Raw genomic sequence first — 11,890 nt, forward strand, 5'->3', positions numbered from 1 at the left:
AACAAAACCCTCCTACGCTTAATAGCGGTAAGAAAACAAGCCTGTAAAATCATAAATGGAACCAAATTCTTTCAATACCAATTGATCGTTTTTAGGAGAAAATCCAATATCAGTCCTTAAAGCAGAACAGACCAAAATAGCAAATGATTTATCGTTTATTATGTTAATGTGACACACTGAAGTGGGAGTACATTAGTGATCATTTTTCACCCAAGTACAGGAGGCATTTGCAAGAGATTTCTAAATGCACTAACATAGAGATCACTGTTTTCCACAAAATGCCAAAACGCTCCAAAATTCAGTTAGCACACATTTCTTGTTACCAGATCTGACAGAATTCCTATCAGATGCCTTCGAGCATGGTACAGTGGCATGATGCATCATGTCAAAAAGCAGATCAGGACCATTATCAGGCAGATGTTGGATATGATGCATCATGTTACTCAGCCAATGGCACACTGCCATTTCTCAGAAGGATTTTGACATGATACAGTGTGCCAATGCTGTAGCACAAAACTGTAGCTGTAGCATGTTCCAAAAATAGGGACAAATTCACCTCTGGCATAAGCAGAAGTAACTGCAGTGACTTCATTAGATTTGCATCTGCTTATGTCAACAGTGAGTTTGGCTGGTAATCTCGAATTTATATAAAAGAGTAGTAGGTGGCTGCATTTTGAGACATTTGTTACATTGTTTTCCACTCTCGGCATTCAAGCATCATGAGACAGCCCGGGTGAAAAAAACACCTTTCTCAACTCCTTCCCCTCCGCCCCACAAGAAGCAGCATCAGATTTCCATTTTTAACAGTGTAACAATACCTCGGAGTACGTAGAAGGCCACTCTTTTCAGAAACTTGGGAGGCTGTGAGTTTGGGAATTTCATAAGCAATAGGAATTTATAAAAAGGGAAGAGAGAGGATCTCTGCTTTTGGCCTCCATACTACTTCTCAACACCAGCTGCAAGTGCTAGGTGCACAACAACAGCAAAATAAATTTTGAGTGGCAGCTAGAGTAATAGTAAAAGAATGACATGAAAGAGCAGCCAGGATGAAATGTGAGATCTGATAAGATTTGGAGACTTCTTAAAAGACATTGTAATTTATCGTTGTCCCCTTTCATCACTTTGGAACGAAAAGCACAGCTTGCTAATGCAGATGCGTCACACTGACAAAAGGAGAGGAGGGGAACCAGCTAAGGTATGACTGGTGCAAGATTTTCTTTACAGAAGAGAAACATCCCAGTGTTCTGCCACAGTCTGTTTCTTTAACAAAGAAAAGAACTGACCCATTCTATTTTAAATAAAGTTCACTCATCTTTGCTGTGTACTCCAGCTTCTTAAATCCATTACGGTACAACCGATTCTTTGACCAACTAAACCTCGGTTGATGCTAAGAGCAACCAGAAGAAGTAAAGACCAGAAAATCCTCAGAGTGCACTAAGTACCACCACCAAACACGACTTGGTACAGCAGCTATGTGGGTTGTAACATCAAGGGAAAATGGCTTGTCTGGTACACTGGAGATCTGGAGGAGAGAGGAAGAGCACAGCAATGTGGTAAAGCCATCTGCACAGGCTCCTCAAGCATTCATTTATTTGTCGGCTTTGAGACAAGTTTTACTGTTGGATTTAGAGGTGCTCACCACTTCCACAGACCAGAAAAGTTATCTAGAGGCCTAAATAAATTCTGGAAAACAGTTGCAAGCATCTCAGAACTTTTGAACAATATCAGCAAGAAGTAAGGATCTTTCCCCTCCCTTTTCACCACTATACAATTATCTCCAAAAATTTCTTCGAGAAGACAGCTCTGTACAGCGAGCAGTCCCCCAGAGATTACAGCCACCAAAATGACCATTCCACTGCTGTATCCCCCCCAACCCCCCTCCTTGTTTCCCCCCTCTACTGGCATTTTATAAGAATTTAAATCATTGGAAACCATACCCTGGTTGATTACAGGCAAAGCCCCTTGGCTTTGCTGCTATGGCCCATTCAACAGCCAAAAATGTGACATGTTAGTTTTTCCTAAAGGAGATCAGATTGGAAGATACACACAGCATCCCAAGGAAATACACATCAGGCATTATCTATGCCTTAAGTGTAAAAGAATGGGAAGGTTAAAAACAATGTTTGTTCACAACAATTCTCTGAAGAGATGGACAATGATTTTTTTCAAGTAGTCGACCTCGATGAAACAGCATTTTGTATTTGTGGAGAACAATCAATTTTGACAAACAGCCTCTAAAGCAAGTTTCTGGTGGAATCTGCCACCACACAAATTTCTAAAGGTTTCACACCAAACTAGGTTCTACTGGGTAGCCCAGCTAGGAAGTTTATCTTGACCTCAAGACTCAAGGGATGATAGGCACGCTCCTGTAAAACTGCAGTGCCATCACCACTGGGATCTACACTTCCAGCTGATACACTGCAAGTCCCAGAAGAGCAGAAGGCAACACAGAGCTCAAAAAATCCTGGGTTGAGTTCTGTGTTTCCCCATTTCCCAGGGAAGAAATACAAGTTGGATGCAGGCAGGCAGTTGCTTTCATTCCTGAAGGAAAGGAATGGAAACAGGCTGCCCCAAACACTTGAGGAGGGAGAGAAGGATGGGAGTTATCTCCATTCTAGAGGACAAAGCTTCCCTCTGTACATACTTATGCTACTCCAATTTGAAACAATACAAAAAATTGAAGGATTGAGGGTTTGAAGGAAAAGGAAGTATTCCATTCATAAAATGCCATTTTAATTCATACAGCACCTTGTGAGTACAGGAAACATTTCCCTCATACATGTAGCCATACACTGCTGAGGTTTTGACCCTCTGGAATAGGAGACAGCAGCTTGGGTGTGGCAAATACATTACCCTAGGATTTTAGGATCTCTTGATTCAAAAAGCAGCAAACCACTGGCCAAAGTTATGATCATGAAATGCACTGCAATCATTCCATAGAATGTGAGGATCTGGACACCTCTCTGGTCATCTTCATATTTTGTAATAAAACCAAAGCTGCAGTGCCAATTACAGCAAATATCTTTCTTCAAACCACTAACAGCTTTCACATCTCATGCCTGCAATCTTCAGCAAATAGATCAAGGACTGTTATTCATTTTAATGCCTGAATGCATTATATTTATTCTTGTTATAATATGTTCTGTTACCACAGAAAATGTTTGGCTCCCAAAGAAAAAGAGGGAATTGTGTCAAAAGTCCAAATTCTTCCTTGAAATGCAAACATTTTTAATGGCTTTAATGGAAGATATGCATTGGAATCCCAGGGCACAATCTGGCACTAAAATCCTCCATCTAAACTGGATTTTTTCACCATGTCTTTTTCATAATCTATTATTAAGCGTGTTTCCATCTCAGCAGTTGAAATTTGGGGCCCTATTGCATCTGAGAGGGAAGTGCAAAGCAGCTGGGAAATAACCCTAAAGGAGAAGCAAAAAACTGATTGAAACCCTCCTATGCTGGATGATGCTGCTCTGTTCCATCCTTCTCCTCAAAGGAGAAAAAAAAAGCACATTGGGGTGGCAGAAGTGGTGAAGGTGGAGCGATGGAGGACGAAGCCCAGCAGCTCCTGGCTACTGAAAAGCCTGGGAGGACAGGTTTCTGTAGCCTGGGGACCAGTGAGCAGCTCATGAGCACTGACTGGCCCTTGGCTCTGACATCAGTGCTGTTGTCAGTGCTCACAGAGTATCCCAGCAGTGCTCCAGGCTTTGCACAGTCCCTGTCACTGTGGAATGAGCTGTATGGACACTTTTTGGGTGAATTTGCCAGAATATGATACAGAGTGCCTGCCAGTTTTATGCTCATGTGTCTATACAGTTAACAGGACAGACACCAGTTCAAACTAAGGCTAATGCAGTGAAATAATGTTCACTTTGATCTTGGATTAATTCTTAGTTTGAAAAAGAGACACCACAGGCTTACAATCTTACTCCTCTGTGCTCAAACGATGCTTAAATGTCCAACAACCATCCCTGCTGGCACAGCTAACATCTCTCCCCATCTTACATTCAGACATTGCAATATTCAGGAGAACAGGACTGATTTTGCATTCCTGCTTCACCCTCAGACCCATATCACACTCCAACAGTTTTGTCACCAACCACTGAAATTCCATCTTTCCCAGGTAACTCCTCATGAAACAAAGGAATTGCAGTTCTGTGTCCAGTAGAGCTGCATTCACTTTACTTCCTCCTCCTTCCTCTGTGCTTGACATAAGTGGTTTCAATAATATTTCAGCTAATAACACTCCTTATGGTTTATTGGGTGTGAATAGTGACTGTAGGAATATTTGATGAACACTCTGGTTTGCAGAAATGGGGCTTTGCAAACCGTTTCTTTGGCTTACATCACAGAAAGCATTTACTACGAGAAACACTGCCATGTTTTTAATACCACATACCATTTCCCAACCCTAAATAAAAATATGTTAAATGGAAGCGAAAATTGTTTTTCTGCAGTTTTATAAAATCCTTAAAAAATTTAACAATTGCTTGGGGTTTTGTTGGTGTGGTTTTTTTACTCCTTCTGCCAAGAGTGTATATTAGAGAAATAATATAATTTGCTCCTATAGTAGAATATTATAATAATCAAGACTGTTAGCATTTCCCATTTTCTTTTCATATTTGCTCTTGTGATCTTGTTATCACAGGCTTTTCATCAGCTTTTCTTTGCTCATCAAAAGAACTTGTGTGTTTCGTGAAGGAAATAGCTAAAAAAAATACTTCTAGAGTATTACCAGTCTCTTGGTAAATAAAATGCAGCCATCAATAACACTTAGCCAGCTCTCCTCTTTTCTCTGTGACATTGTTCCTTTCCCATCACAGCGAGAAAGTAATTAATTCTTAGTGATATATTGTGTGGCATAGTAAAGTGTGTAAAATATTTATATAAAATTGCACTAATTCTCACGATGACCATGCTGAGCTATCACCACTATTTCTTTTAGAGCTGGAGATACAGAGGCTGTGGGCTTAACCTGCTCAAATCAAGGCCAGAACTTTTGTCATTCAGGCATGGGGTAAGTCATGCAACTTGTTTAGCCTCTTGTAGAGAGCAAGATTAATTGTCATGATTATTTCCCACTCTGTGGGTATCTCTATGCTATAGGATGTGATTGCCTTAACAAAAACCAAAAAACCAAAACACCAAGGAGGTCTTTAAGAGAGCAAAACCAGCACCCTGAAACTGGAAAAACAAACATAGAAAGGAAGATATTGCTCAGAGTGATGATTTGTCTGTTCCCAGAAAGCCAGAGGAGGTGGGAAATGCAGGAGAATTTTGCTTTCACAAAAGCCAAAGCACACTACTGAATAGATATAATATTCCCAAAGTGAGGGATAAGAGAGCTGAGGATTAAGTTCTAGTGTTTTCTTCCATAATGGAATTTTTTCACCTGTTAAACAGGCTTTACCCCTATATACACACATGCATGATCTCTTAACACCTAGAAGACATATTGCACTTCTTTCTTAAAAGAACATACAACAGTTATTTTGACGAGATGGTTTGAATAAACAAGAGTACTCGATGTTTTACTTCATTAATGTAAGCTTCTCTAAAAAAAAAAAAAAGATAGATATATAAAATGTTTTCTTCTAAACTCACTTTTCATATTTCAAAGTGAGACAGAGAATTATCACTTCTGGAAAAGTACATTTGAGCCAAAATAATAAATGGGCTAAGAGCTTTGGAATAGCCTCTGTAGCTCAGCGTGAAGAAAACATGTAATTCTCCAAGAGTATCAGTACTATGGCTCCCAAAAACACCATCAGGTTTTGGTGAAAGTTTGAGGGTTTGAGTTTTTTTTTAAGCTTGCAGCAACAGAGAAACAGGAAGTAGTTAACAACACTTCCCAGGCATTTGAATGCCACACTACAGTTCATTTTAGATATATCTTTACAATTTTGGTAGAGCATACTGGGGAGCCTCTTTGCAGCCTCGATGCCCTTAATTTAAAGAAGTACTAATTGTCTTCCAAATTAGAGAAGGCTGCACCACTGGAGAATCATAGCATGGCCTGGGTTGGAAAGGACCTTGAAGATCTTCTATTCCCACCCCCTGCCATGGGAGAGACTCTCCCTCCAGACCAGGTTGATCAAGGCTTTCTCCAACCTGGCCTTGAACACTGCCATGTTCTTTTACTGCAAGCAGCTTATTCTTTGCAGGCCTCTCCCAGAGGTACTAAACACCAACTTATCTGCTTCCTACTGCCCTCAATCCCAGCCCAAACAAGAGAGCAGTAAAGAGAAGCTGCTCACCTGTTCCCGAAACTCTTGCAAAGAAGACCCACGTGAGAAGGATACACAGGCAGCAACGGAGAAGAATTTCCTCTCCCAGGACAGGGAGCACAGCAACACCCCTTCCTGAATCATTTTCCTTGGAAGGAGAATAGGAGCCTGTTTGTCTCCTCTGTCCTTACACCTAAGCCCTGGGGTCCACATGTGCTGCTGTAACTCCAAGCCAGAGGTGGCAAAGTCCTTTCACTCCGACTAAAGGCAGCTATTTCATCCATGAATGGCACCTGCATATTCCCAATCAGGGAGCACTTTAATAAGCTGCAGCATCTGAGGAAGGTGGGCAGCAGGGTCCTAATTAAATAGCCACTGACATATCGGTTTTCAAGCTAAACATCCAGCTGGGATGCTCAGTGTAGCACACTTGGTTTGTAAACAGCAGCACAGAGCGCTCCACAGAGCAGCCCTGTGCACTTCTGCCATGAAACACTGCAGAGGCTCCCTGTGCCCTTGTAACAAATGATCTAATGATTCTCAGGAGGAGGAAACAAGGCTGATTTGTAGCTCTCTTCAAGAGGCTAAGCCAGTTAAGCAAGACTTCTTAATTGCCTGCTCTTTATTATTTAATGCAGAAGTTAAAAAAAAAAAAAAGATCCTCAGGCCCAGATCCCAAAACGGTATTGAGGTATCCAAGCCAGGCAGAAGTCAGCTGCAATTACCAACAGTGACACTGAAAACTTCTGCTCAGCTGCTGCCCAGCTCAGAAGGCTCTTAAACCTAAGTAGGTACCTATTTCAATTTTAAAGTTCTTGAGATGCCCAGCATTCAGCTCCTGCACATGCCAAGAAATACTTAATTCCTGACAGTGCTGAGGAAGCTCGTGCTGGAAGGCTCAGTGCTGAACCTCTTGAGAGCCACGAGAAGCCCAAGAGGTTTCAGTTGCAATGAACATTCACCAGGTGGACAGAAACACCTGAAAGCCTACCTGCATCTCTTGAATGGGTTATAAATAATGTCAGCCTAATTATAAGTTGCAACATGACAAGCAGACAGGCCTGCTCAAAGACATGCTACAGATCCAGCAGGTACACGAAGGAAAGCAAAGCAGTAGAGAGGCAATCCCAGAATTGTCACTGTTCACACAATTCAGAATGTTCTCAGAAACACTCAGAGCTGCAATTTGTTAAGGACAAATGAGCCAGGTACCTCACCCATAGCAAGGCAAGAAACACAGTTTTAAACACTGCAGCTTCTCTCTTCAGACGAAACTGTGGGAAAATTGATCCTTTCAATGAGTTAGACTGAAGTCAGACTAACATTTAAAGTTCATCAGCTGTGGGGTCTGAAAACAGTGGGGCAGCCCCTGGAGCCTTGGCCCACTCAGACTCCTGCCAAGAACACGGAGGGAGAGACAGGAATGAGGGCAGGAGCACTTTGTGCCCTCTTCTCACATATCCCATCAGTGGTTCTATACACAGATCACTTGAAAAATCTCGCTTTCCCCGAGAATGGCATTTCTGCTGTGCAGTTTAGATGTCACCATTTGGAAAAAGTTTGTTATTCTCTTTTGTTGCATATAATCTTACTCCCTTTGATATCTGCTCAAGAGGGATAGAGCTCGCTCAGGAGAGCCTTGGGGACTGTGTTCCGCATACAACAACATCTAATAAGATTTATTGCCATATTTCCTTGCTTTGCTGTGAATTCAGGTAGTGCACTAATGGAACAATGAGACAGACCCTTGACTTGGTAAGTACAGAGTCAGAAGGAAAAAAAGGCTTATGTAAGAGCCTATAAAAAACAAGATGGTTCAGAATTCAGGCAGCTGCTCTATTCTTGATTCCTTCCATTGTGCCTCAGGATGGACAGACGTCAGCCCGCCAGATCTCTTACATGCATTATTTGTGTTTTGTTTGGGCATAACAGAAACAATGGCAAAGGTGAAATGGTAATGGTAACTTTTCTGTTCATCTTCTGACACTTCAAATAACTTCATGTGGCATTGCACTCCTAAGAGATTTGATTGCTTTTAAAATTAAGGCTGTGTAAGGAAAAAAAAAAGGTCCCTTAGGCTTATTGCAGTATTTATAAAGGTAATTTCTGTATTCTCAGAATATTTAACCTTGGCAGAGATATTCCACTTGTTCTGAATGGCAGCCATATAGCAAAACCAAATGAATCTCAGTCTTAGGTTCCAGGAGTAGTTCTGATCTGTCTCACTTGTCACAGTCAGTGCCTGCGGATGCCTCCAGGACAATGGAAAGATTGACTAATACTCCATACTGAAAACTGGTTGGAAGCAAAGCCTGTGTGGTTTCTGCCTCCTCAGAGTGAGGGTAGAGTTCCCAGCTCTAGAATGAAGAGGACACAAATCTCTATGGAACACAGAGTTTTCTGCAGATGAAGAGGAGACAGGCTGCACCAGAATCCTTGCAAATGTCAATATTGTTTCCATCACTATTTTCTCGAGAACATTCACAGAGACAAGTACAGCTATTTTAATAATTGAACCAACTCTTTCCCTTCCCACCTCCACCTCTTTAAAGAGGGTATAAACATCACTGTGCACAGCTGGAAGTTGCTCAGATATTATTGTCATTGTTTATATTTCTGTATACAAGGAATAAAATCAATGTTCTATGAATACTAGTACTAACTTCAGTAATTCATATTTTTAATGTGCTAAAGAGAATGAAGCTGTTGCATTCATTCATGGCTTCCTCTCTCAAAAAATAAGAAAGCTGAGTGCATTTTGAAAGAAGTAAGAAAGCATATGCTTAAGAAAGCATAGTGAGTTTTGAATCAGTCAAATCAGAAAGTTAATCTGTTGCATATAGTTAAGCATCAACACACATCAACATATCACTCACCAATTGTCTCACATTTTAGGCTTTTAAAATGTCCAAATGACATCTTGAGTAGGGTTTTATTGATTGTTTTCTGTTTCAAGCAGCCTTAGAATGTTGTTAAAATTAAAATTTGTTGAGAGCAGTAAGCGTTTTTCATTCAGAATTGCCAGGTTGGAAACCCTGAAGCTTCTGGGCAGAGACTCCCATTTCAGAGGAAGTTCCTTGCTCTAGCAAGCACACAAAAACACATCACAAGAAGAAAATGTCTTTTCCAATGGCAAACATCAATTTTTAAGAGAAGTGAATGGCTGGAAATGCTGCTCTGCTCATTCTGCAGAGCTCACTGGGCAAGTAATTAGCCAGATCCAGGCTCTTGAAGGAGAAAACATGCACAGCAGGACACTCAGTGCTCAGATGCCATCAAAGCACTCACAGCCACCCTCCAGTTATTCTGTGGTGACTGCCCTTGTGTTAAACAACCCAAGTGAGTGATCACTGTGCTGGCTGGGGTCCAGAAACATGGATCAGCTCAGTCAGACAGCACCAGTGAGGAGAGTCTCCAGGGAGAAGAGATGACTGCAGCCTATAGGCATCAACAGTGCAGCCTTTCCATGCTGACATGAGGAGAGGATGTGAAATACAGCAGGATTCCCATTTCTGGCAGTCCAACACTTTGGTTTGGTACAGCAAAACACTTTGAATTATTTTGATTAGATGGTCTCAAAGCCGTGTGACATTTTCAGGAGGGTTTTGTAACTTGTTCTCTGCCCCATGTTGAATTCCATGGAACATTGTAGCCAACCTGACAAGCTCTGACAAGCCAACCTGGGGTGCTTTGAATTATTCATTTAAATAAAATTGATATAGAGCTGTCTGTTAATCATGCTAATTCAAGCTTTTACCTCTCCGTTTCACAGGGTTCCTATTTTTAAACACAGCTCAGGCACACTGTGCAATTACACATGCCAGTTGTGCATCTCCTAGGCAGCAAGATCTAGTGCACACAGGTGAGAGGATTCATTTCAGTCTCTCAGGAGTCTTCCTGGTGCAATGTCTTCTAAAACAACACACCAGAAGACACAGTTCAACTGTGCCTTCAACTCACTGACTAGGTGTAGGTCTCTCAGGCAGTGATAATCATTCTTCTCCAAAATTTCCACTTGTTTTCTGGTGGTAAATTTATCAGCAGGGAGCCAGTCCAGATTTTGAAATTGAAGAAATCATAGTCCAGATTTTGAACTTGAAAGATGTAGGTAAGAATCTGTGGAAAAGTGGGTGAGCTACTAAAATCCTAATTTCAAATCAGCTTTAAACAATTAATTTTAAGATTGATCCCACCTGAATCTTTTATCAGATTTCTAAGGGTTTCTGAGCCTTTGGGTTCATTCTGGTTAGAGCTTTATTTGGGTTGGATCATTTGGAAAACACCATTCTGGTATTTTCTCAGTAACTGCAAGAACAAAATTTTAATTGCATTTTAAATGAAAAGGAATGTAAAAAAATAATCACGTGACTAAAAGAATAGATGTGTAAACCCAGCAAACACAGTATGTAAAAGTGGTAGGAGCAAATTATTTTTTCTTAATGGTTGAGGTTTGCATATGGCATTATACACTCAGACACTTTGGGAACATGGGAACACAGAGCTCTGCTGGAATTCTATTTCTAAACTAAGGCTTGAGCTATAAAAGTCCCTTTTGCATAACATGCAAGATAAGCTTAGCTTTGTCTGAATCTGAATGCCACCTGATTTCAAAACCAGAATTAAACTCACCAGTGGATTTCTCCAAGAAATCTCGGGGTACACTGAACCTCTGAAAATGGCATTTTGCAACAGCAGCATGGAAATGCAGGTAAGGCTCAAAGTAAAAATGAATTAATACAGTAATGTAGAAAACTGCAGGATCAGAGATGAGAGGAATTCACTTTATGAGATCAACCAGCAGTTTCTTGCAGACTACTACCTCCACTTTCAGGGTGAGGTTCTGGTTTGAGCACTCTGTTAATGAACACTACAGAGCATCACTTACTGCAGAAGTTATGGTTCCTAGCAAGACATGAGGTGCTAAGCAGCTGCTCAGACACCTCTGGCTTAGGCTGGAAAAAGAACATAATTCCTGTAGGGAGACTTGTTGGTTTTGTGGGACAAACTTTATAATCCTGAGGATCATGGGGTAATTCATTAGCGAACCAATCTGCACTTAGGGTAGTTTTCAAAAAAAGCAAACAAGGAGCTCTAATAAAACAAGGAGCCTTTTTTTTTCTTGCAGAGGAAATATAAATACTGTGAATGCAAATTAATATTTCTAGACCACTGTCATGCAACCTGCTGCTTAAATCAAAAATATTCTGAGAGACAAACATACATTAAAAAATTAATTAACCTCCAGGCTGCAAAATTTGAATAAAAATAGATCTGAAATAGATGAAGGGCAATGCTTCCAAAACCCATGAAATTAAATTGCTTTTATGTATCCTTTTTCTTCCTATAGCCTTACCTCAGAATAGTATTTTCATTATAATTGCATCAGCAGATTCGTATTGTTCTTCAAAGTAAGAAGATAACTCTGAGTAATAACTCAGGCTAGCCATGAATAATTTTGTTTCTAAAATGAAAAATCAAAACCTGGGCTATTTTAAGTGGGTTATATGACAACTGTTCCTCGAGGGAAATAAAAATACCACTCCTCACTGTGGTCCAGAGTCATATTGAATATGCCTTTCCATGCTTGGTGAGAGGAAGTTGCTCATCATGGGAGGAGAAATTCAGATGGTGACCTAAAGCCCTATAGCTCAGTAGAGCTGTGG

This window comes from Lichenostomus cassidix, chromosome 1 (assembly GCF_008360975.1).
Source record: "Lichenostomus cassidix isolate B80296 chromosome 1, HeHo_3.0, whole genome shotgun sequence".
In the NCBI taxonomy this organism is placed as follows: Eukaryota; Metazoa; Chordata; class Aves; order Passeriformes; family Meliphagidae; genus Lichenostomus; species Lichenostomus cassidix.